This window comes from Procambarus clarkii, chromosome 46 (genome assembly GCF_040958095.1).
Source record: "Procambarus clarkii isolate CNS0578487 chromosome 46, FALCON_Pclarkii_2.0, whole genome shotgun sequence".
Classification (NCBI taxonomy): Eukaryota; Metazoa; Arthropoda; class Malacostraca; order Decapoda; family Cambaridae; genus Procambarus; species Procambarus clarkii.
Window position 1 is genome coordinate 8,151,772 of NC_091195.1, and position 22,756 is coordinate 8,174,527.

The following is a 22,756-nucleotide window of genomic DNA, read 5'->3' on the forward strand; positions in this document are numbered from 1 at the left end:
CTCTGTTCCCCTAGCAGTAAATAGGTCCCCGGGAGTTAGTCAACTGTTGTGGGGTTGCATCCTGGGGAGGATCAGTACCTTGAAGGGGGGGAACCTCTGTATAAGCCTAACATGTATAATACACACAGAGATCACACTAACGTGATGCATCAAATGAACAAATCCACAAGACATAGCTCGGGTGCAGGGGGGAGTTGTGTAAAACCCTGGTTTATGCCTCGGAGAGGCTACGGGATCCAGTAAGTTCAGTAGAACTTCGGTTTCAACATATTTAACCCTGTCATAGCTCAGTCGATTTAGGCAGTGTCTGGGATGCTCCCGGACGCAGGTTCGAATCCTCGTCACGGCCCTTGTGGATTTGTTCATGTATAATACACTGGCTATCTTTACCTCGACACAAATAATGATATAACTAATTATTCGGCAGCACTAGGCTGTTGAATGAGGCTACTTATAATACAACTCACACTTAAACTCACTTTAACAACAGCTATAAACTGTTTTAAAAATGATTATATCAACTGTTCGGTGTTTGATTTGTTGACATGAAGTTCTGTTAAACCATTCATCAATGAACCTTGTACAGTACTTGGGTGATTAGTAACATAAATATACAACAAACTACTACAAAGAATATAGAACAACTCAACGTACCTCTCTAAATTGGTGTCTTTCGTCTGCGTTTCTTGTAGTTTTATACGGAAGGTCTATAAGTTATAAGAGGAAAAAAATTATTGTGATGCATATATATTTATATGTATATATGTATTTTGAATTTAATCCTGAAGACAGCATGTATTCAAACAATGATATATTAGGCATTACAAAATAATACTGATATAATGCGACACCTAAAACTATAAAATAATAAACAATACACTCCTTATCCACCATCAGATATGTGACCAACGTGAAACTGCCTCTTGAGAGACCTCTGATACAGCTTAATCTTAAAAAAAATCATATCTGTATAACGATACGGTTATCTAGAATCTATTTTTTTCAGCAGGTAGCTGTTATTCTAAGGCATAGATATTGCTACCTGGCTAATTCACTGTGTGTACGTTCGATTCTATCTGTCAGTGATGTTGCCTCTTGAGACGGGGAGATTTCTGTTCAACCTCTTCCAGTGGGCAAGCCACCTAGCACTCCACGGAAGGACCTACCTGGCACTGGCTACCACTGGCATGTGGTAGTCTCTAGTGGATGATCGCCACTCAATGATTGCTCACCAGCTTGGCACTGAGTACATCACCAGCCCAGCAGAACCTGTGCTGGATTCAAGGACATCACCGGGCCTCACGCACAAGAGGCCAAATTTAATCACTTAAGTCTTCCTTCATAATGTACCTCAGGTCTGCCTACAACCAGAATGATTCCAGATGGTCAAGGAAGTATGTAATTATCAATAGAAGGCACCAAACCGGGAAGGCTGTGTAGCACCATTAAATGTACAGGATAATCAGAGGGCGCTAAATATTACCAAAAATGCCAACACGAGAACAAAAACGCATAAGGCGAATGATATCAAAAGTATCCGAGTCGCCAAGAATTCTATCGAGGGACAAGCGACCGCGGGGGATAGTCGGAAAACAAGACACACGCTCGTCCTGGAAGTCAGGACATTCAACAAGGATATGTACGACCGTAAGAGGGACAATGCAATTTGGACAATAAGGAACAGGGCGGCGCTCCATTAAGTGACCGTGAATTAAACAGGTTTGGCCAATACGTAACCTAGCCAGAGCCTTGTCCCACCGTTGGTTAAGGTGGTAGGAGGAAGGCCACTGGGACACAACTCTTAAGAGTACGCAGTTTGTTACCAATAACAGAAGACCAACAACTCTGCCAGCGGGCAAAGATGGAGGCATGAATAACTGGGTAAAAGTTGGAATAAGGAGTACCTTTATGGGAGATGGGACAAGTGCGGATAGCGTCCTTAGCAGCAGCATCTGCACGCTCATTTAAAGAGACACCAGCATGGCTGGGAACCCAGCAAAACGTAACCGACTTAAATTTACTGGAGATAAGAAACAGCCAATGTTGAATCTCGATGACCACCGGGTGGACCGGATTAAAGGACCCTAAAGCCATGAGGGTACTACGAGAGTCAACTACCACCATGAAGGAGGATTGACACCGGAAAAGCAGGAGACGAAGAGCATAGAGAATAGCATAGAGTTCTGCTGTGAAGATGCTAGCCTCCGGAGGAAGGTGACACATATAAGTGTAGTCAGGAAAAAAAACAGTAGCCCACACCGTCAGCAAAATTTGACCTGTCGGTGAAGATGGGAACGGAGTGGGAGTGAGAAGAAAAGTGCACAAGGAAGAGGCGTTTCAGAACTGTAGGAGGGGGGTAAAAGCTATTGTGATGCGGGTCAGAGAAGTTCAAAATTTGGGAATGGGGACCCTCCACGGGGGCAAGGACGAAACAATACGAGAAACATTAGTAATACGAACCGAAAGAGAATCTTTTAAGGGAGACAAACGGACAGAAAGAGGAAGGTGGTGAAGAGGAAGAGAAACTACAGGAGGGTTAAAAGTCAAAGCACGATAGAGGCGTGAGTGAGGATGCTGTAAGGATCGCGCAAGATAGCGAAGACTGTAGCGATTACGGCGGTCCTGGAGAGACAGAAAGCCAGTGTCAGCGTACAAGGTGAGGGTAGGAGTTGAACTAAAAACACCAGAGCTGAGGCGCAACCCAGTATGGTGCAAAGGATCAAGACGGCAAAGAGTAGGAGAAGCAGAAGAGTATGCAGGGCAACCATAATCGAGCTTAGACAAGACGAGAGAGAAATGCAAATAGAGGAGCTTGCACATATCCGCTCTCCAAGAAGTACGGGACAAAACCTTAAGTAGGTTAAGGGCCTTAGAACATTCAACATGAAGGTAAGAGACACGGGGCAACCAAGACAAATGAGTGTCAAAGAACAACCCCAAAAGCTTCGTGGAATCTTTGTACTCAAGGGGATGACCATAAAGTGACAAAGAGGGACGAAGAACAACCCGCTTCTGAGTAAAAATCATGGCACAAGTCTTAGTAGTAGAAAACTTGAAGTCATGATTGGTGGCCCAAGATGACACGGCATCAATCGCAAGTTGAAGCCGCCGTTGACGGAAAGGCGAATCAGCACCCCGACAGGAAAGAGTAAGATCGTCAACATAAAGAGCGGAGAAGATGCCAGAAGGAAGGGAGGAAAGAAGACCATTGAGGGCAACCAGAAAAAGAGTAGTACTCAGAACACTACCTTGGGGCACACCTTCATACTGCCGAAAAGAGGCAGAGAGAGTGGCACCAAGCCTGACTCAAAAGGTACAACAAGAGAGAAAGCTTTGAAGGAAGAGAGGGAGATTACCACGAAGGCCAAAAGAACGAAGTTGGGACAGAATATGGTATCTCCAAGTCGTGTCATAAGCCTTTTCCAAGTCAAAAGTAAGTAAGTAATTATCAAAAGAAGGCACCAAACCGGGAAGGCTATGTAGCACCATCAAATACGCAAAATAATCAGAGGGCGCTAAATATCACCAAGGATGCCAATACGAGAACAAAAACGCATAAGGCGAACGATATCAAAAGTATCCGAGTCACCAAGAATTCTATCGAGGGACAGGTGACCGCGAGGGGCGGTCGGAAAGCAAAACATACGCTCGTCCTGGAAGTCAGGACATTCAAGAAGGACATGCACGACCGTAAGAGGGACAATGCAACTAGGACAATAAGGAGCAGGGCGGCGCTCCATCAAGTGACCATGGGTTAAGCGAGTATGGCCAATACGCAACCTCGCCAGAGCTGTTTCCCACCGCCGGTTACGGTGGAAGGAGGACTGCCACGAGGAAACACAACATTTAAGAGTACGTAGCTTGTTACCAGTAACAGACAACCAAGAAGCCTGCCAACGGGTAAGGACTGAGGAATGGATAACCGGGTAAAAGTCGGAATACGGAATGCCCTTACGAGAGATGGGACAAGAGCGGACAGCTTCCTTGGCGGCAGCATCCGCACGCTCATTTAAAGACACACCAATATGGCTGGGAACCCAACAAAACTCAACCGACTTAAATTTACTATGAACGAGAAACAGCCAATGCTGGATCTCGACAACCACTGGATGAACTGGATTAAAGGACCCGAGAGCCATGAGGGCACTACGAGAGTCAACAACAACAACAAAGGAAGACTGACAACGAGAAAGTAGGAGACGAAGAGCATAGAGAATAGCATAAAGTTCCGCTGTAAAGATGCTAGTCTCCGGAGGCAAGCGACACATATAAGTGCGATCAGGAAAAACAACAGAGTAGCCAACACCGTCCGCTGACTTAGACCCATCGGTGAAGACAGAAACGGAGCGGGAGTGAGAAGAAAAGTGCTCGAGGAAAAGGCGTTTTAGAACCGTAGGAGGGGTAAAAGCTTTAGTGACACGGGTCAAGGAAGTACAAAACCGCGGAAGAGGGACCCTCCACGGGGGCAAAGAAGGAACAACACGAGGAGAAACATCAGAAATACGAACGGAAAGAGAATCCTGCAGGCGAGATAACCGGACAGAAAGAGGGAGGTGGTGAAGAGGAACAGGAACCGCAGGAGGGGTAAAAGTTAAAGCACGACAGAGGCGAGAGGAAGGATGTTGCAAGGACCGCGCAAGATAGCGAAGACAGTAGCGATCACGGCGGTCCTGGAGAGACAGGAAGCCAGTGTCAACATACAAGCTAAGGACGGGAGTCGAACGAAAGGCACCAGAACTGAGGCGCAACCCAGTATGGTGCAAAGCATCAAGACGGCGAAGAGTAGAAGGAGAAGCAGACGAGTAAGCAGGGCAACCATAATCGAGCTTAGACAGGACGAGAGAAGAATGTAAAGCAAGGAGAGTGCGCCTATCTGCCCCCCAAGAAGTATGGGACAAGACCCGAAGGAGGGTAAGGGCCTTAGAGCACTCAACACGGAGGTAAGAGATATGGGGAGACCAAGACAAACGAGTGTCAAGGAATAACCCCAAAAGCTTCGCGGAATCTTTGTATTCAAGGGGATGACCATTAAGTGACAAAGAGGGACGAAGAACAACCCGTTTCCGCGTAAATGTCATGGCACAAGTCTTAGAAGTAGAGAACTTGAAGCCATGATCAGTGGCCCAAGACGACACGGCATCAATTGCAAGTTGAAGCCGGCGTTGAAGGAGAGGCGAATCATCACCCTGACAACAAAGGGTAAGATCATCGACATAGAGAGCGGAGAAGACACCAGAAGGAAGAGAGGAAAGAAAACCATTGAGGGCAACCAGAAAAAGAGTAGTGCTCAGAACACTACCCTGGGGCACACCTTCGTATTGCTGAAAAGAGGGAGAGAGAGCGGTACCAAGGCGCACCCGAAAGGAACGACGAGAGAGGAAGCTGCGGAGAAAGAGAGGGAGATGACCACGAAGGCCAAAAGAATGAAGTTGAGATAGGATATGATAACGCCAAGTGGTGTCGTAAGCCTTTTCCAGGTCAAAAAGGACGGCAACAACGGAGGTCTTCGCAGCAAAAGCAGTACGAATATAGACCTCCAAGTTCACCAGGACATCTGTCGTGCTGCGGCACTTGCGGAAACCAAATTGAGAAGGGGAGAGGAGGTGATGGTGTTCCAGGAACCACATCAGACGAACGTTAACCATACGTTCAAAAAGTTTGCAGACACAACTTGTGAGAGCAATAGGGCGAAAGTCCTTAGGGGAAGTACCCAGAGACCCCGGTTTGCGAACAGGGAGGACAACGGCATCGAGCCAGTCCTCAGGGACTGACGACGACTCCCAGATCCGATTATACAGACTCAGTAAATACTGAGACGTGCTCGGAGGGAGATGGCGAAGCATCTCATAATGAATACCATCGGAGCCCGCCGCCGTAGAACCGCAGAGGGCCAGAGCAGAACGAAGTTCAGAGAGAGAGAAGGGATCATTATAGGGAAGCTGAAGATGAGTGCAGAAATCTAAAGGACGAGACTCAAGGACAGGTTTACGAAGAAGGAAAGATTGGGGAAGATGAAGACCAGAGCTAACAGAAGAAAAGTGGGAACCCAGTTCGGAAGCGACCTGCAACGGGTCCGCCACAAGAGTATCATGGAGGTGAAGGACCGGTGAAACATCGGGAACGAACTTACCCGCTATCTTGCGGATGCGCTTCCAGATCTGGGCCAGAGGGGTTTCGGACGTAAGTGTTGAGACATAAGATGCCCAACATCCACGTTTAGCCGTACGGATGGCCCTACGGGCCACCGCACTCGCTTTCCGAAAGAAAAGAAAAGAATCGGTCGTCTGCCTACGGCGGTGCCTCTTCCAGGCTGCACGCTTACAGCGGACAGCCCGAGCACAGTCCGCATTCCACCAGGGAACGCACTTCCGCGGACCCCGAGAGGAAGAGCGAGGAATAGAGCGGAGGGCAGCGTTGAAGACAGTGTCATGAAAAAGGAGGAGAGCGCGAGAGAGAGGCAGAAGGGAGAGGTCAGAGAGAGCAGCACTGAGGGTAAATAGGGTCCAGTCTGCCTTAGCAAACTGCCACCTAGGGAAAGAGAGGGAAGGGCGAAAAGAGAAAAAGGAAACAAGGATGGGGAAATGATCACTTCCATGGAGGTCATCAAGAACCTGCCACGTGAAATCTAAGTAAAGAGAAGAAGAGCAGAGAGAAAGATCAAGACAAGAAAGGGTGCGAGTCCGAGAGTCCAAATGAGTGGGCTCACCAGAATTCAGAAGAGACAGGGAAGAAGATAGGAGAAACGGCTCAAGGAGGCGACCCCGGGTATTCGTCAGAACGTCACCCCAAAGAGAATGACGACAATTGAAGTCACCCAGCAGGAGCACAGGCTCCGGCAAGGAGTCTAGGAGGTGTTTCAAATCAGGAAGAGAGAGCGGGACACTCGGGGGGAGATAAATGGAACAAACTGTGTACCATTTCCCCACAAAGATACGAGCAGCAGAACAATGGAGAGGCGAAGGAAAAAGTAAAGGAACAAAGGGAACATCCGCACGAATCAAGAGAGCAGAAGAATTAGAAGCCCCAGCAATGGCTGGGGGGGGGGGGGAGAGAAAGGAATAGCCACGAAAACGACCAGGACGAGCACCAAGCATTGGCTCCTGGAGACAGACACAAAGGGGCGAAAACCGCGAAATCAGAAGTTGGAGTTCGAGGAAATTGGCGTAATAACCTCGAACGTTCCATTGAAGAATGGACAACGACGGGAAGAGAAAGGACAAAAACAGAGAACAAGGAAGAAACAAAGGCGAAAGAGCGACAGAGCACGTTAAAGAATATCAGGGTCGGGATCAGGGTCAGCAAAGTCAGGGTTAGGGGGCATGGGTAAACTGAGCAAAGACGGAGGGAAGGAAACGGGAGAACAGATCAGAGGTGGGCGGGCGGGGTCCGGAGGAGGAGGAGGAAGAGGAGGAGACAACGGAGAGGAGCGGTCAAGGACAGCAGTAGGAAGAGGGGGAGTAGAAAGAGGGGAGCGCACCCCAGCAAGAGCAGCAACCGAAAGGGAAGCAGGGGCCAAAGAAACCTCCATAGCAGGAACAGGGGGTGCAACCACTGAAACGGGAGGGGAAGGAGCAACAGAGCCAGAAGTAGGAGCTAAGGAAGAAAGCGAAGCCTTCTTACCCGCCGGGGAAGAGGAAGGAGAGGAGCCAGGCTTACGCTTCTGACTTAAAGAGACAGGTGTCCCAGCAACTACGTACCGGGCAACGGATTCCAGCGTCTCAACAGGAGAAGCCGAACGAGAGCACACACGACGGCCGTTAGGAGAGCGATGGACATCCGCCTGCACCGACAGGCGGCGGGGAGAGCCGAGAGATGGAGGAAGAGGATGGGAAGGAGGATCGGAGGGGGACGAGGAAGAAGACACAGGAGACATGACAGACCGGGTGGAAAGAAGGGGAACCCCAGACAGAGGACCAGGAGGGGGACCCCTCGGGAAAGAACTCAAAGGAACAGAGGAGGGGGCAGTGGGCGTATCAGGGTCCAAGGCCCGGAAACGGTTGAGAGTCTGAGGAAGGGGGGAAGGACGAGGAGAGGAAGAGCGCAACACGCGAGCATAAGAGATGTTAGTATAAGGCGGGAGCCGGCGAACCTGGCGCCTCGCCTCAGGAAAAGACAAACGCTCCCGGTGCTTCAGGTTAAGGACGGCCGCCTCAAGCTTGTAATGGACACAGGCACGGGAGAACGTAGGATGGGCCTCACCGCAGTTGAGGCAGCGAGCTTGGGGAGAAGTGCACTCCGACTTAGAGTGACCTTCACTCCCACACAAAGGACAGAGAGAGACAGTCCCAGAGCAGCGGAGGGCACCATGCCCAAACCTCCAGCACTTATTACAAAGTCGAGGAGAAGGAATATACTCCTGGACAGAGCACCTAGCACCAGCAAGAATGACAGAGGATGGAAGGGTCCTACCATCAAAGGTGATCTTCACAACGCGAAGGGGTTGACGTCGACGACCACGAGGGGGACGAGTAAACGAGTCAACCTGGAGGACAGAATGGCCTTGGGCATCAAGGATATGCCGAATATCATCGTGGCAATCCTGCAGATTCCGAACACCGGTTGCAACATGGGGTGGGAGGAGAATAGTGCCAACACTGGAATTCATCTGAACGTTCTTGGAGACCCGAACAGGGATCTCGCCAAGGCAAGATAAGGCAGCCAAGCGGGAAGCCGCATCCTGAGAAGGAGCAGCAACGACACGTGTACTGAGACGAGTGGGGTTGAAAGTAACACACGCATCCACGGAATCTACAAGATGCCGATGGAGGGAGAAATCGTCAGGAGGCGCAGAATCAAGAGGGAGGAGATCAAAGTATTTGGCCCATGAAGCAGGACCAAACAAGGCCTGATACGCATCAGCACGGGAAGGAATCGAGCGAGTGCGGATGGGGCGCGAACGGCGTTGAGAACCCCTAGAGAGAGAGGGGTCAAAAGGCGCAGTAGTCACAACGAAAGACTTAGCCACACCAGGGGACGAAGTGGTCACCACCGGGGGCTGGAGGCTCGACCCAACCTCAGAGGAGGGAGGGGAGCTGGGGGAAGAAGTCAGGACGGTCAAAGGAGGAGCAAGGTCGGGGCCCAACGCAGCGGGAGCTACAGAGCCTGGTCTTCCAATACAGGCCGACTCGGGGGCTTGGTCGCCCACCCCACGAGCCTGAGAGGGTACAACGGAAACATTCAACGACATAGAGACGAAAAGTGACAAATTCATCCACGAATGTGCCCCCATACCCACCATGGAGCCACAATTAGAGGCAGGACACCCAACAGGAAGCTATCGCTGATCACGCCGGGGCCCCCTAGGAGTGCGTCGTGAGTATACGCCCCACAAACGCCACCTTAAGAACCGTCAGTCCGTCGAGATCGGGTTCAGCGACGAAAGGGGGATTGACAATAAAAGGTTCCCCTCGCTCGAGACGTCGGGTACTACAGTTCTACGGGTGCAAGAGTATGCCTCCTCAAGCACCCGGGCGTCAAAATAGAAGAAGTCCAAAGAAATAATCCAAAACAAGCAAAAGGTCGGCAGGAAACGACAAGCAGATAGGAGAAGAGGGGGGAGAAAAACGAAACATAAGGAAAAGGAAAAGCGATCCGGCACAATTGGAGAAGACAGCAGCAGGAGTGCAAGGCCAGAAAAGGACAGAGGACTGCCCAACGGAGCATCACACTCCGGCAGCCGTCCACCAAGCCCCCTCACGACGCCAACGGGCCGGAAGGGGAGGGGGTCCAAGTCAAAAAAGACAGCAACAACGGAGGTCTTCGCAGCAAAAGCAGTACGAATATAGACCTCCAAGTTCACCAGGACATCAGTCGTGCTGCAGCATTTGCGAAAACCAAATTGAGAAGGAGAGAGGTGGTGATGGTGTTCCAAGAACCACATCAGATGGACATTTACCATACGCTCGAACAGCTTGCAAACACAACTCGTGAGAGCAATAGGGCGGAAATCCTTAGGGGACGTACCGAGAGACCTTGGTTTCCGAATAGGGAGTACAACGGCATCGAGCCAGTCCTCAGGGACGGACGACGATTCCCAGACCTGGTTATACAGATTCAGTAAATACTGAAACGTGCACAGAGGGAGATGGCGAAGCATCTTGTAATGAACGTCATCCGAGCCCGCCGCCATAGATCTGCAGAGGGCCAGGGCAGACTGAAGTTCAGAAAGAGAGAAAGGATCATTAAAAGGAAGGCGGAGATGAGTGTGGAAATCTAAAGGATAAGATTCAAGAACAGGCTTACAAAGAAGTAAGGATTGAGGAAGATGAGAACCAGAGCTAACAGAAGAAAAGTGGGAACCCAGTTCAGCCGCGACCTTCACTGGATCCTCCACAAGAGTTCCACGGAGGTGGAGAACCGGCGAGACATCTGGAACGAACTTGCCCGCAATCTTGCGGATCTTCTTCCAGATCTGCGGTAGAGGAGAATCGGACGTAATGGTGGAAACATAAGATTTCCAACTCTAACGTTTAACTGTACGGATGGTCCTACGGGCCACCGCACTTGCCTTCCAAAAGAGAATAAAAGAATCAGCCGTCTGCCGGCGGCGGTATTTTTTCCAGGCTGCACGCTTACAGCGGACAGCCCGAGCACAGTCCGCATTCCACCAGGAAACACACTTCCGTGTGACCCTGGAGGAAGAGCGAGGGATAGAGCAGAGGGCAGCATTGAAGACAGTGTCATAAAAAAGGAGGAGGTCGCGAGGAAGAGGCAGAGAGAAGAGGTCAGAGAGAGTAGCAAGGAGGGTGAATAGGCACCAGTCAGCCTTGGCAAACTGCCACCTAAGGAAGGAAAGGAGAGGGTGGAAAGAGAAAAAGGAAACGAGGATGGGGAAATGATCACTGTTATGGAGGTCATCGAGAACCTGCCACGTGAAATCTAAGTAAAGGGACAACGAGCAGAGAGAAAAGATCAAGACAGGAAAGGGTGCGAGTTCGAGAGTCCACATGAGTGGGCTCACCAGAATTCAAAAGAGATAGAGAAGAAGCGAGGACAAACGGTTCAAGAAGACGGCCTCGGGTGTTTGTCAGAACATCACCCCAGAGGGAATGTCAACAGTTGAAATCACCCAAAAGGAGCACTGACTCTGGCAAGTAGACCAGGAGGTACTTAAGATAAGGAAGGGAAAGAGGGACATTCGGAGGGAGATAAACGGAACAGACTGTATACCATTTACCCACAAAAACACGGGCAGCAGAACAATGGATAGGTGACGGAAGAAGTAGGGGGACGAAGGGAATATCAGAATGAATTAAGAGAGCAGTAGAGTTATGGGCCCCAGCAAGAGCTGGGGGGGAGGGAAGAAGAAAGGAAAAACCACGAAAGTGACTAGGACCAGCACCAAGCATTGGTTCCTGGAGACAAACACAAAGTGGTGTAAACTGTGTAATGAGAAGTTGGAGTTCATCTGAAGTTGGCATAAAATCCACGCATATTCCACTGAAGAATAGACATTATCAAAGAGAAAGGACAGTAACAGAGAACAAGAAATAAATAAAGGTAAAGAGGAACACAGTTTATTAAAGAATCTCAAGATCAGGATCAGTGTCTGGATCAGGAGTAGGGTCGGCAAAATCAGGGTTAGGGGGCATGGGTAAACTTAGTAAGGAGAGAGGGAAGGGAGTGAGAGAACAGACCAGAGGCGGACTGACGGGGTCCAGAGGAAGAGGAGACAACTATGAGGGGCAGGCAAAGACAGTTGGAGGAGGGGGGGCAGAAATCAGGGAGTGCACCTCAGGAAGGGCAGCAACAGAGAGGGAATCGGGGGCGGAAGAAACCTCCATATCAGACACAGGGGGTTCGACCACTGAATTGGGAGGGGATGTAGTGACAGAGTAAGAGGGAGGGGGTGAGGAAGAAAGCGAAACCTTCTTACCCGCTGGAGAGGAGCCAGGCTTACGTTTCTGACTCGAATAGACAGGCGTTCCAGTAACAACGTACTGGGCGACAGACTCAATGGTCTCAGCAGGAGAAGAGGAACGAGAGCGAACAACACGAAGATTGCTGGGAGGATGATGGATATCAGAATGGACAGACAGGTGGCGTGGAGGGTCAAGAGACTGGAGGGAGGGTCGGGAAGAAAGAGTGGGAGGAGATAGGGAAGAAAGAGTGGGAGGAGATAGGGAAGAAGACAAAGGAGATATGGTGGACTGGGTAGGAAGGGGGAAACCCCAGATGGAGAACCGGGAGGGAGACTATCCAGGACAGGAGGCAAAGGAATAAGAGAGGAGGTGGTGGGTGTGGTCGGCTTTAAGGCCTGGAAACGGTTGTGAGACTGAGGGAGACGGGAAGGACGAGGAGAGGTAGAACGCAACACACGAGCGTAGGAGATGCCCGCAAAAGGGGGTGAGACGACGAACTTGGCGTCTCGCTTCAAGAAAAGACAGACGATCACAGTGCTTCAAGTTGAGGACGGCTTTCTCGATTTTGTAGTGCATACACGAGCGTGAGAAGGTAGGATGGGCTTCACCGCAATTGAGGCAGCGAGCCTGGGGAGAAGGCACTCGGACTTAGAATGACTATCGTCCCCACACAAGGGGCACAGATGCACAGTACTGGTGCATTTGAGGACACCGTACCCGAACTTCCAACACTTATTGCAAAGTCTAGGAGAGGGAATGTACTCCTGAACGGAGCATCTGGCACCAGCAAGAATAATAGAGGGTGGAAGGGCCCTACTATCAAAGGTGATTTTTACAACTCGAAGGGGCTGACAGCGACGACCACGAGGGGGTCGAGTAAACGTGTCCACCTGGAGGATAGAATGGCCTTGGGCTTCGAGGATATGTTTAATATCCTCATGGCAATCTTTGAGGTCCCGAACACCAGTTGCAACATGGTGTGGGAGGAGAACAGTGCCAAGACTGGCATTTAACTGAGCGTTTTTGGAGACCCGAACAGGGGTCTCTCCAATGCAGAACAAAGCGGCTAAGCAAGTAGCTGCATCATGAGAAAGAGCAGCGACAACAGGCGTACTATAACTGGTGGAGTTAAAAGTAACAGAGGCTTCTACTGAACCAAAAAGGTGTTTATGGAGGGAGAAATCGTCAGGAGGAGTAGAATCCAGATGGTGGAGATCAAAGTATTTAGCCCACGTAGCGGGACCAAACAAGGCATTGTAAGTACTATTACGGGAAGGGATCATGCGAGTGCGGCCGTGGCGGGGACGGCGTTGAGAACCCCCCAGAGAGAGAGAGAGGGGGTAAAAGTCGCAGTAGTCACAAAGAGAGAAAGCCATGCCAGGGGACGAGGTGGTCACCACTGGAGGCTGGGGAGTCGACCCTACCGCAGAGGAGGGAGCGGAGCTGGGGGGAGCAGTCAGGCCGGCGGGGCCCAGTGCAGCGGGGGCTACAGGGCCTGGTCTTCCAACACAGTCCGACTCGGGGGCTTGATCGCCCACCCCACGAGCCTGGGAAGGAACAAGGGAAACATTGTCAGTCATGAAAACGAGGAAAAAACTTTCATTCACGAATGTACCCCCACACCTACCATGGAGCCACAATTAGAGGCAGGACACCCAACAAGAAACTATCGCCGATCTTGCCGGGGCCCCCCAGGGGTGCGTCGTGAGTATATACCCCACAAACGCAACCTTAAGAACCGTGACTCCGTCGAGAGCGGGGTTCAGTGATGAAAGGAGGATTGACAATAAAAGGTTCCCCTCGCTCGCGACGTTAGGTACTACAGTTCTACGGGTGCAAGAATATGCTTCCTCAAATACCCGGGCGTCAAAATAGAAGAAGTCCAAAGGAATAATCAAAACAAGCAAAAGGTCGGCAGGAAACGACAAGCAGATAGGAGAAGAGGGGGGAGAAAAACGAAACAGAAGGAATAGGAAAAGGCGCCCAGCAAAATTCGCGAGGACAGCAGCAGGACCACAAGGCTACAAAAGGACAGGGGACCGCCCTAAGGAGCACCACACTCCGGCAGCCGCCCACCAAGCCCCTCCACGGCAGCAACGAGTTGGACAGGGAGGGGAGATGGTCAAGGAAGAATCTAACAAGTTGTTAGCTGTGTGTGTTGTGAGACGTACTAATAGTTTCTGAGCCTTCCAACTGCCTATGGTTGCCAGGACAACCCCAGAAGATGTCTTTCCTTGTAGGAATACAGAGCCCTAATGTAAGGAAACTTTTGGACCAAAATCTGATCCCACACATTCAGGATTTCTTTAACGAACTGCAAGGAGCGAACACTTTCTCTAAAATATATTTAGTTTGAGCATTTTACCAAGTCTTGGTGTATCCTGCGTATGTCCCCAGAATAGTAAGTACTATATCTTTTGGCTAGTTTAAAATGTTTTTGATGCCATTTGGCCTCTGTCAAATAGTCCAGACATTCCAACATTTCATTGATCAAGTCATCAGAGACCTTTTCAAGTGCTGTGCCTACATTAATGCCTCGTCAGAGAGAGTCCTTCCACAGGTGAACATCGGCAACACCTTCTGCTACTCACTCACAGCTATGGACTCCAGATTAAGCAAGGTAAATACATTTTTTTAGGTGCCTGAACTCTACTTCCTGGGTCGCAAAGTACCTACTATTGATATCCTGTCATTGGTGAAGAAGAATGAGGCTCTACAAGAGTTCTCACGACCCGCAACTCCTAAGAAGCTATTTGAATTCCAGGGTGTAGTGAGTGTTTATAAGATTTATCTAATACTTTTCCAACATCTCAAAACCTTCGCTTGGATTGCATGGGGTAGGCAGTCATGAAAGGCAACAAGATGCCAAGCAAGTGTTCGCTAATCTCTAGCAGCTAGTTCATCTAAACCTCCTTGCCCATCCAGTGTTCTGTACACCAACAGCCTCTCTACCAACGGCTCTGACACTAATATGGCAGTGGTCTTACAATATGTTCATTAATGATATATTATATCCAATCGCTTCCTCCACGATACACTGTTAACACCAGTGGAGGCAAAATACAGTACGTTCGAAAAGGGTATAATTAATTACACAAAACTTCAGTCATTTTCTATAGGGACATTATTTTCACTTCCTCACCAACTTCACACCACTGACTTAACGATTTGGTGGTCAAGGGCAGTTCCCAATCACTGTGAGTCACTGAACACTAGAGCAATATATCCCAATTCCTGACTTGGTAAGGTAACTATGAGAAAGCCCTAAGTTGATATAACTGTATAGTACGTATACGGATATGAGAACAACTACCTGGGATATAAGGGAAAATGTATATGCCGTCGCCACTGCCATTTCTGGACCTGGTTTGTGTGCCATCCTCCATGCGACGTCTCACATTGATTTTGCAGAGGTTAGCAGAGCGCTGTGGTATGAGCTCGTACCCCCAACACCTGTGAATTCTCCCTCAGCACTTTACCTCAGTGTTGTACCCTTGCTTAAGTCCGAGGATACTGTTACTTAAGACACTTCTCTCATTGGTGTCCTACAGCTGTACATACTAAAGACACATTGTTAGAGAAGCTTCACGGCTGTCCACTCCTTGGCTAACCTTGGCATCCAGAATACGTCGGGCCTCCTGAACAAGTAGGTGGTATGGCCAGGAATCATCATTGATGTCCGCTTTTAATGTCAACAATCAAAGATACACACAACCACACAGATGCCGCTGCAGTATTTCCCACGAATGTCTGTCAGACTTGAGATGGTTCATGAAGAGATCAGCGGCCCTCTTCCTCAACATGGAGAGCGCTCATACAAAATTCATATGCGCTCACCACGTCTCAAGATGAGACCAGAGCAAATGGTGGAGATGAGGACAGTGTTTGTAGTTCTTAGTTTCTACAATGGTTCAGTCTCTAGGACTGGAGTTCCCACAGCAACGATTGTCTCCTACCAAGGATTGTAATTCGGGTCACACTTATGTTAGAAACTGCAGCAGTTCCTGGGAGCCCCCCCCCCCCCCCCCGCAACCACACCACGGCCTACCGTCTTCGGTCCAACAGAATGGTTGAACAGTTAACTCCAACTGAAAGTGGTGTTGTTGGTACAACCAGACCTGACTGTTTCAATTGCCAACCTTCCTTTAGTCCCTCTTGGGACTAAAGAAACATTTAAACATCTGAAAATGGCTCCACTCCTGCCCTCCGCCTGTCCCAAGTTTCTCCCACATTATGTTACCATTGAAAACAAGTCACAAGTCCATCCTCACTCCCACTGGAGCCTCCTGCAGAAGTAAACACTTTCTTATTTTACTACGGCTACCACTGTGACATGTGGGGTCCCTGTACCACCACTGGTACTACTGACACATAAAGGGACCCCCCCCCCGTGTTGGAAATAACCAACAGTTTTATACATCTTTGTATTTTATGCAACCTTTGTATTAACCACAAGTAGTTACTAAAATTACTAACTTGTAGATTTAATCTTTATCATGATTTATTTACACATATTGCCAGATTCTTCCTAGTCAGAATGCTGACGTGAGGAACGTCAGGCAGTAACATGAATTCTCTCCACATTTAGTTGGATTTATAACAAGAGTCCAGTTTATTATTTCCTTTACTAAAAATAGTCACTAATAAGTTTAATTTCGTAGTATACTACTACTTACTGGAACTCCCTTATTTAGTTGATATTAAACATTCTAGAGGAAATTACTTTAATGTAAATGATTTTACTTTAATTTCCTCGATTAGTTGCACAACTTTAATAAGCCAATTTATGTTACGAGAAATTCTATTTTATCACAGAAGAATTTAATGTGATATTAATACTCGTCACTACCTCTTCCTTTCTTAGTCAATTGCGATATATACATAAACATTTACGCTCGAGATGTCTATCGAGAGCCGCGCATGCGCAATAAGGAAGAGGGGGAAGACGGGAGAGCGTCACTAGACGAGAGCACGGTGTGGACGCCATTGACAACGTGTAGCAGAGCTACGTTTTGATCCCATTTATTTCGCTCCCACGACCAGTAGAGCGGTGCCACGTTATCTGGCACAGTAGCCGTGTCCCCGACTAGCATATGAGCAATTCCAAAGTCAACGCCTTTCAAGCAGCAGCTGGAAGACGAAGAATTGCTCAAGTCTCCACATCAACGGACACGCGGCTCGGCAGCTAGGTTTACCTTTTTGTTATTATGTGGCCACAATTAACATTTAGGCTAGTTGTCGTTAGGCCGTAGAACAAATAATACAATCCCGTACGTGTCTTAGTAAATTTACCATCTAAACAGATGATTAATTTCATTATTTTCTCCAAAGAGAATTTACAGTATTTGAATATAAATTGCTCAGATATTAGCTGATAATTTCCACTATTATCCTCATAATTTAGGATGTATTTGTAGTTACTTATTATGTAGATTTTTACAATGTAATTGCCTTTCAGTACCAAGGCGACGCCAACCGAGGTGCTAGGCTTCCCCACCGTTCCGTGCAACAATTTGCCCTATGCAACACGTCGTCGGTGGAGCGTAGCAACTGATTACACCTCACTAGATTTACAGCTAAGCTGTCCCTTTTTTATCTGTAGCAATAACTCTGTAGTTACAGTAGTGATCTCTCAAAGAGATCAATTACACTAACCCATTGATTTACTGATGCTGTTCAACATTTCAGTAGTATATTGAGGAGCATTTATCTCCAATTAATATTATATATTCAACCTTATTTCCTTTCCTATTTTATTTACTCTGGTGAAGAACCAGCACCAGAATAATGCTAGTGATGTATTAATCTTTTAGCATGTAACCCCCCAGTTTTGTGTAAGTTAATTTGACTCCATATATATAAGAAATACAGTTTCACTAAGATCCATAGGACACTAGTTCTTGGGATCAGTTTTTCCATTGTCTTATTTTGTTTTCCACTTTTTCTCAAAAAGTGGTGGTCCTTCATAGCTATCGAAGTATATATTTAATTATTAGTTATTGGAGTCAGGTTTCCCCCACACCCCGTACCACCACTGACACATAAAGGGACCGTGTACCACCACTGCTACCACTAACACACGTGGGGAACCTGTACCACCACGGTGACAGCACCTGCCATGTTAGCAGGGAAAGCTGCTTATACAGGTGTGGCCCAACCTGTACTAGCAGCTATGCTGATGACCAACTCAGGAGACCAGTCAGTACCTGCCTGCAACTCAACCAGTCACACGGACTAAAACAACACACAGATATAAATGCTGTACAGATGTGCATATTCTATTTTTTCTTGAAGGATCTTTGAGCGGCGTTGTTTTAAGGACGTCCCAAAACACAGCTGTAAGTCTGATGGCATTAGGAATTGAAAATACTAGGCTTTAATCAAATCTAGATTAATGTAATCATATTAGCATATATTTCAGTTCATCTTTATAAAGGACTGCTATGTATTTAAGTCTTATTTAAGTATTTATTTATGCTCTGCTCTTATTTATAAGTGTTCAATACTATACCACAAAGTAACACAGATTATGTGAAAGGTTTAGTTCAAAAGTTTGGCAAAGTATAAGACTACCTTTAGCACCTAGTACGATGAAGGGCAATGCCTCGAACCACGCACACATTTTGGCCCGAAAATTTCTCTTGACTAACTCTGAAAGCAAATAAACTAATTGATAATGACCAGACATATTATTTTTAGATTCAACAGAGCAGAAGTTGTTAAACACATGAAGCGAAATTTCCCTGATGCGACCATACGAGTCATAAATACTCATATTCCGCCTAAGTCAGGCTGCGAGCAGCCGCGTCCAACAGCCTGGTTGATCAGTCCAGCAACCAGGAGGCCTGGTCGACGACCGGGCCGCGGGGACGCTAAGCCCCGGGAAAAAATTGATAATATTAAAGAAATTACCGTGCTCTGAAATGAAAATATCAAGAGTTATTATTTGCATGTATTTGCAATATTTAGAGAACAGTTTTTAAACCATAAATGAAATGAAGTTAGTTGATGAAGCAATAAAGGAAATGTCTTTATATGCTTGGGAAGGTTATCTTGAGATGATTTCGGGGCTTAGCGTCCCCGCGGCCCGGTCCTCGACCAGGTCTTCTTTTTTGTTATACATACCCCCAAGAAGCAGCCCGTAGCAGCTGTCTAACTCCCAGGTACCTATTTACTGCTAGGTGAAAATGTACATCAGAGTGAAAGAAACTTTGCACATTTGTTTCCGCCTCCACCGGGAACTGAACCCGGAACCTCAGGACTATGTATGATTCCAAAGCGCTGTCAGGCCCCCTTATAACACTGGCCTGGGAAACACTCCTTCTGGGAAGAAGAAAGGGAAGGGAAGTATCAGGAGAAAGCACCAAGCCATTATGACTATATAGCATTGGGAAGAGGTCAGGATAAGGATTTGGGATGGGACGGGGGGAAAGGAATGGTGCCCAACCACTTGCATGGTCAGGGATTGAACACCGACCTGCATGAAGCGAGACCGTCGCTCTACCGTCCAGTGTAAGGGGTTGGGGAGTGTTTACATTTTCATCTACGTTGGTCTCATTTTCCTAATTGTAACACTTCCCCTACAGGAGTCAGCTTGAATTAATCCCGTTAATGACCAGGAAACTGTGCAACATACCACCGAGACATGGTGGGGGCCATTTAACTCAATAAAGCTATATAAAAAAGTTTTTATCCCTTCTAATATGGTTAAAATGTATTTCCCTGATCACGGGATAAAACAAAAGATTGTATATGACTGACTTCGGCCGTGGTGAAGTGAGTATATTGGATGGCCTATAGCCTCGTGGCAGGAGTTGCTGTGGAGGTATATGTAGATATATATATCAATATCTCTGATTTGTTTTCCCTCTTTTTATATCCAGGATTATTCAATGGTGTGTCATTTGAGAAATTTATGTAATAAAATGTGTGAAACATCAGAATGCTCAAATATTCGTCTCGTAAATATGCGGACTATATTAAGTGCCTATAGCACAATATAGCGCCACACACTGACTAGCAGACGAGACAACATGCGTCCAATGCAGTACAAACATTTCCCAGTGTTGTGCTAGTGTGATACAGTTGGATTAAAGTTCGCCAGCAGGCCTGATAATGCCGCCGTCTCTGTGGCTCTGTGATATAATACGAGCTCACTTCCAGGCTGTGTCGGTTGTTACTCTTTGGTCAAGTTTGGAAGCCCTGAAAAATTTAAGAAGATGTCTTATGTGAGTTTGAAGGTCTGCTTGTCCTGCCAGGAGTACCGACCTCTCACCTTGCACCAGTGACACAGTGTGTGCAAATATTGAACTTCAGCCAGCATTTGTTTCGTGTTGGTTCACGATGTTCCGTTTCCGTTTAAAATGATAGACTATGAATGCTAGTGTGATTGGGCGGTTTGGAGAGGTGCTAGGAATGGGCCAGAACCGTTTGTTTCACTTATGGGAATTTCAAGGGTATTGAAGTGGAACCTGAACTGTGAAAGTTATTTTATCAAGAGATTTGCCTTCCACTGTTTATGTCCAGGGTTTCCGGCTTAGTATAGTGTACAATGGTCAGCCATTACTTGTGTCAGGAGTGGGCTCCCCAGACGTTTTGTGGCTCTGTGTATGGTACAGGCAAAGGACAAGATGAATATATATGGGGGATTTTCAAGTCTGATGCTTGCAGAACAAAGTCGTACTCGTGGGTTCGATGGAGGTGGCACCTGCGCTCGAAGATGTGGCACGGAATGAATGTGTGACAGTTTCCGGGTGAGAACCATGTAATACGTGGGGTGTCAGCGACACTTTCAGTTGCTTCTACTGCTACTGGCCTGATGGATGTGGATGCATAGGTTCAAGGCAGGGAAAGACATATATAGGTCTCCAATGGGGACCAGGTGGATGGTTCGATTGATACAGTTGGTTGTCCTGCTGTTTTATTGCCGGTGCATCAGAGTTCAGCCCTGTGGACTCGGTTGTGGTGGTGAACCTTGTGGATAAGGACTGACGAATTAGTGGTGAATGCAAGCAACAGAGGGAGGATACTAATGGGTGTCTCCTGTAGAGAATTGTGTTTGTGTGATGGAGGCGGCGGTCCACGATGAGCTTAAATACACCTAGCTTAAATACACCTAGTGTTCTGGTGAGACACCTAGCAGTGTCTCACCAGAACACTGGCCCTGAGAGGTCGTGCTGAACAGAAAGAGGTGTGGTGGAGTCTGGCGTTGCCCTCATGTTGGTAAGCGTCCACCACCTGGTATGGGAAGTCCGGGTGCATGTACATGGCTAAAGTGGAGGCGTACCTCCTCAAGTGGAATACTTCACTGCCCTGAAACTTCGAACTCTCAGGAGACCCTACACGGAGAGGCCACTCCAGACCGACAACCAGAGAGTTTCACAACCAGAGACTCCATAGTCTCCTGAGACTGATGGATGCCTACTACTACTACTACTACCTCCTCTAAGTGTAGGGTCTACTGGGAGTGTCGAAGTTTCTGAGCAGTGGAGTGCGGTGGCGGGGAAAAGCGTAGTTTCGATGATGAACGTGTTGACGTTGTCTCTCCTGAAGGATTCAGAGGTTGGGTCAAGGGCTAGTGAGTGCCACTCTGTCGATTTCTGGTAGAGTGGGAGGTGGTGAGTAGTTTAAATGTGGCGTTTTCATCTCGAAGGTAGTAGGTTGCGTGTTAGGGATTGCTCAGGGATTGGGTGTGTTGTATAACGTTAATGCATGTCACGTGAGTTCCGAATTGTTTTGTGTCATTATGCATTGTATTGAATTTTGATTTTGTGTTAAATTTTGGGCACTATGTGGTATTATAGTTCATAGTGTTCCTACCATACAATTGTTTGGGGCTTTATCTATATTACAAATTCGTGTTTTCATGCCTGTAACAATTTTGGTGCCTAGTTTCTAGTACATGTAACGACCATCGCTTGTTGGAGATCCTTTTCCTGAGTGAGTGAATTGGTACTTATGAATTCAGTGTGCCTGAATCGTTTTCTTAATAATTCAGTGTACCGAGTTATACTTTGTGCGTTGATATGTCATGTTTAATAGATCATTGAGGGCCTTTTTATTCCTGTTAATTTGTCAATGCATGTTTTTTGTACATCATTCCGTCAATGTCTGTAAGGCATTGTTACTGTGTGGTGTCTTGCCTTTATATTATCTTATGTATATTAAATTACATTCCATTGTGTTTAGTTTACTGTACTTTCTCTGCTTTCCAATGTGCTGTCATGTTCTCTGTATGTGCAGTTATCTGGGTGTGGTTTTTATTTATATGTGATGTGTGTGGACAGTACATTAAGGGTTTTCAGTTTGTTCTCCTTGTGCTCACTCTGTCATCTGCGTTCTTGTGAACTATTTTGTTCTTCTGTTCATCGTAAGGCTTGTTTGCAAACGATGAGTCACAATAATGTGGCTGAAGATATATAGACCAAACGACCCATCAGAAGGTGAAGAAACGACGATGTTTCGGTCCGACCTGGACCATTCTCAAGTAAAATTCGCCTTACGACAAACTAACGACGTTTTTCTTTTCTTTTCTTTTTATTTGTAAAACAAACAAAACAACATAAACGGCACTGAAGCACCAAATAAAACCGATTAGAAGTTCCACACCCAACATCAACACCATAAAGGAGAAATACAACACAGAACATTCAGAGTAACACATCATGGAAAACACTGAAAACATTAATAACAATGAACACAGAAACATAGTGCACAGAGCAATACAACACAATGTGAAAACGCAAATTGAACAGTAAAAATGGTACAAAGGAACACACTTCAGGAAGACCCGCACCACCCTGATGGGGCGTGCCAATATGACATAGTAAGTAAAACACCCAACACCAAGGTATCAAAATAATGAAAGACAGTGAATACAAGTGTACAAAAGAAAA

The 22,756-nt window shown here is 47.3% G+C and overlaps 1 protein-coding gene and 1 long non-coding RNA gene across 2 annotated transcripts in view; both read right to left on the reverse strand.

The window, feature by feature from the left end:
* LOC138350634 (uncharacterized) overlaps positions 1-18,511 on the reverse strand; it is a 32,576-nt gene extending 14,065 nt beyond the window's left edge. The window contains exons 1-2 of the long non-coding RNA XR_011222168.1: positions 18,435-18,511; positions 655-707 (exon numbers count right to left, since the gene is read on the reverse strand). This is a non-coding gene — a long non-coding RNA (uncharacterized lncRNA). The remainder of the gene's footprint in view (positions 1-654; positions 708-18,434) is intronic.
* The window catches only part of LOC138350632 (uncharacterized), a 199,898-nt gene that overhangs the window by 115,654 nt on the left and 61,488 nt on the right, over positions 1-22,756 (reverse strand). The window lies entirely within an intron of this gene.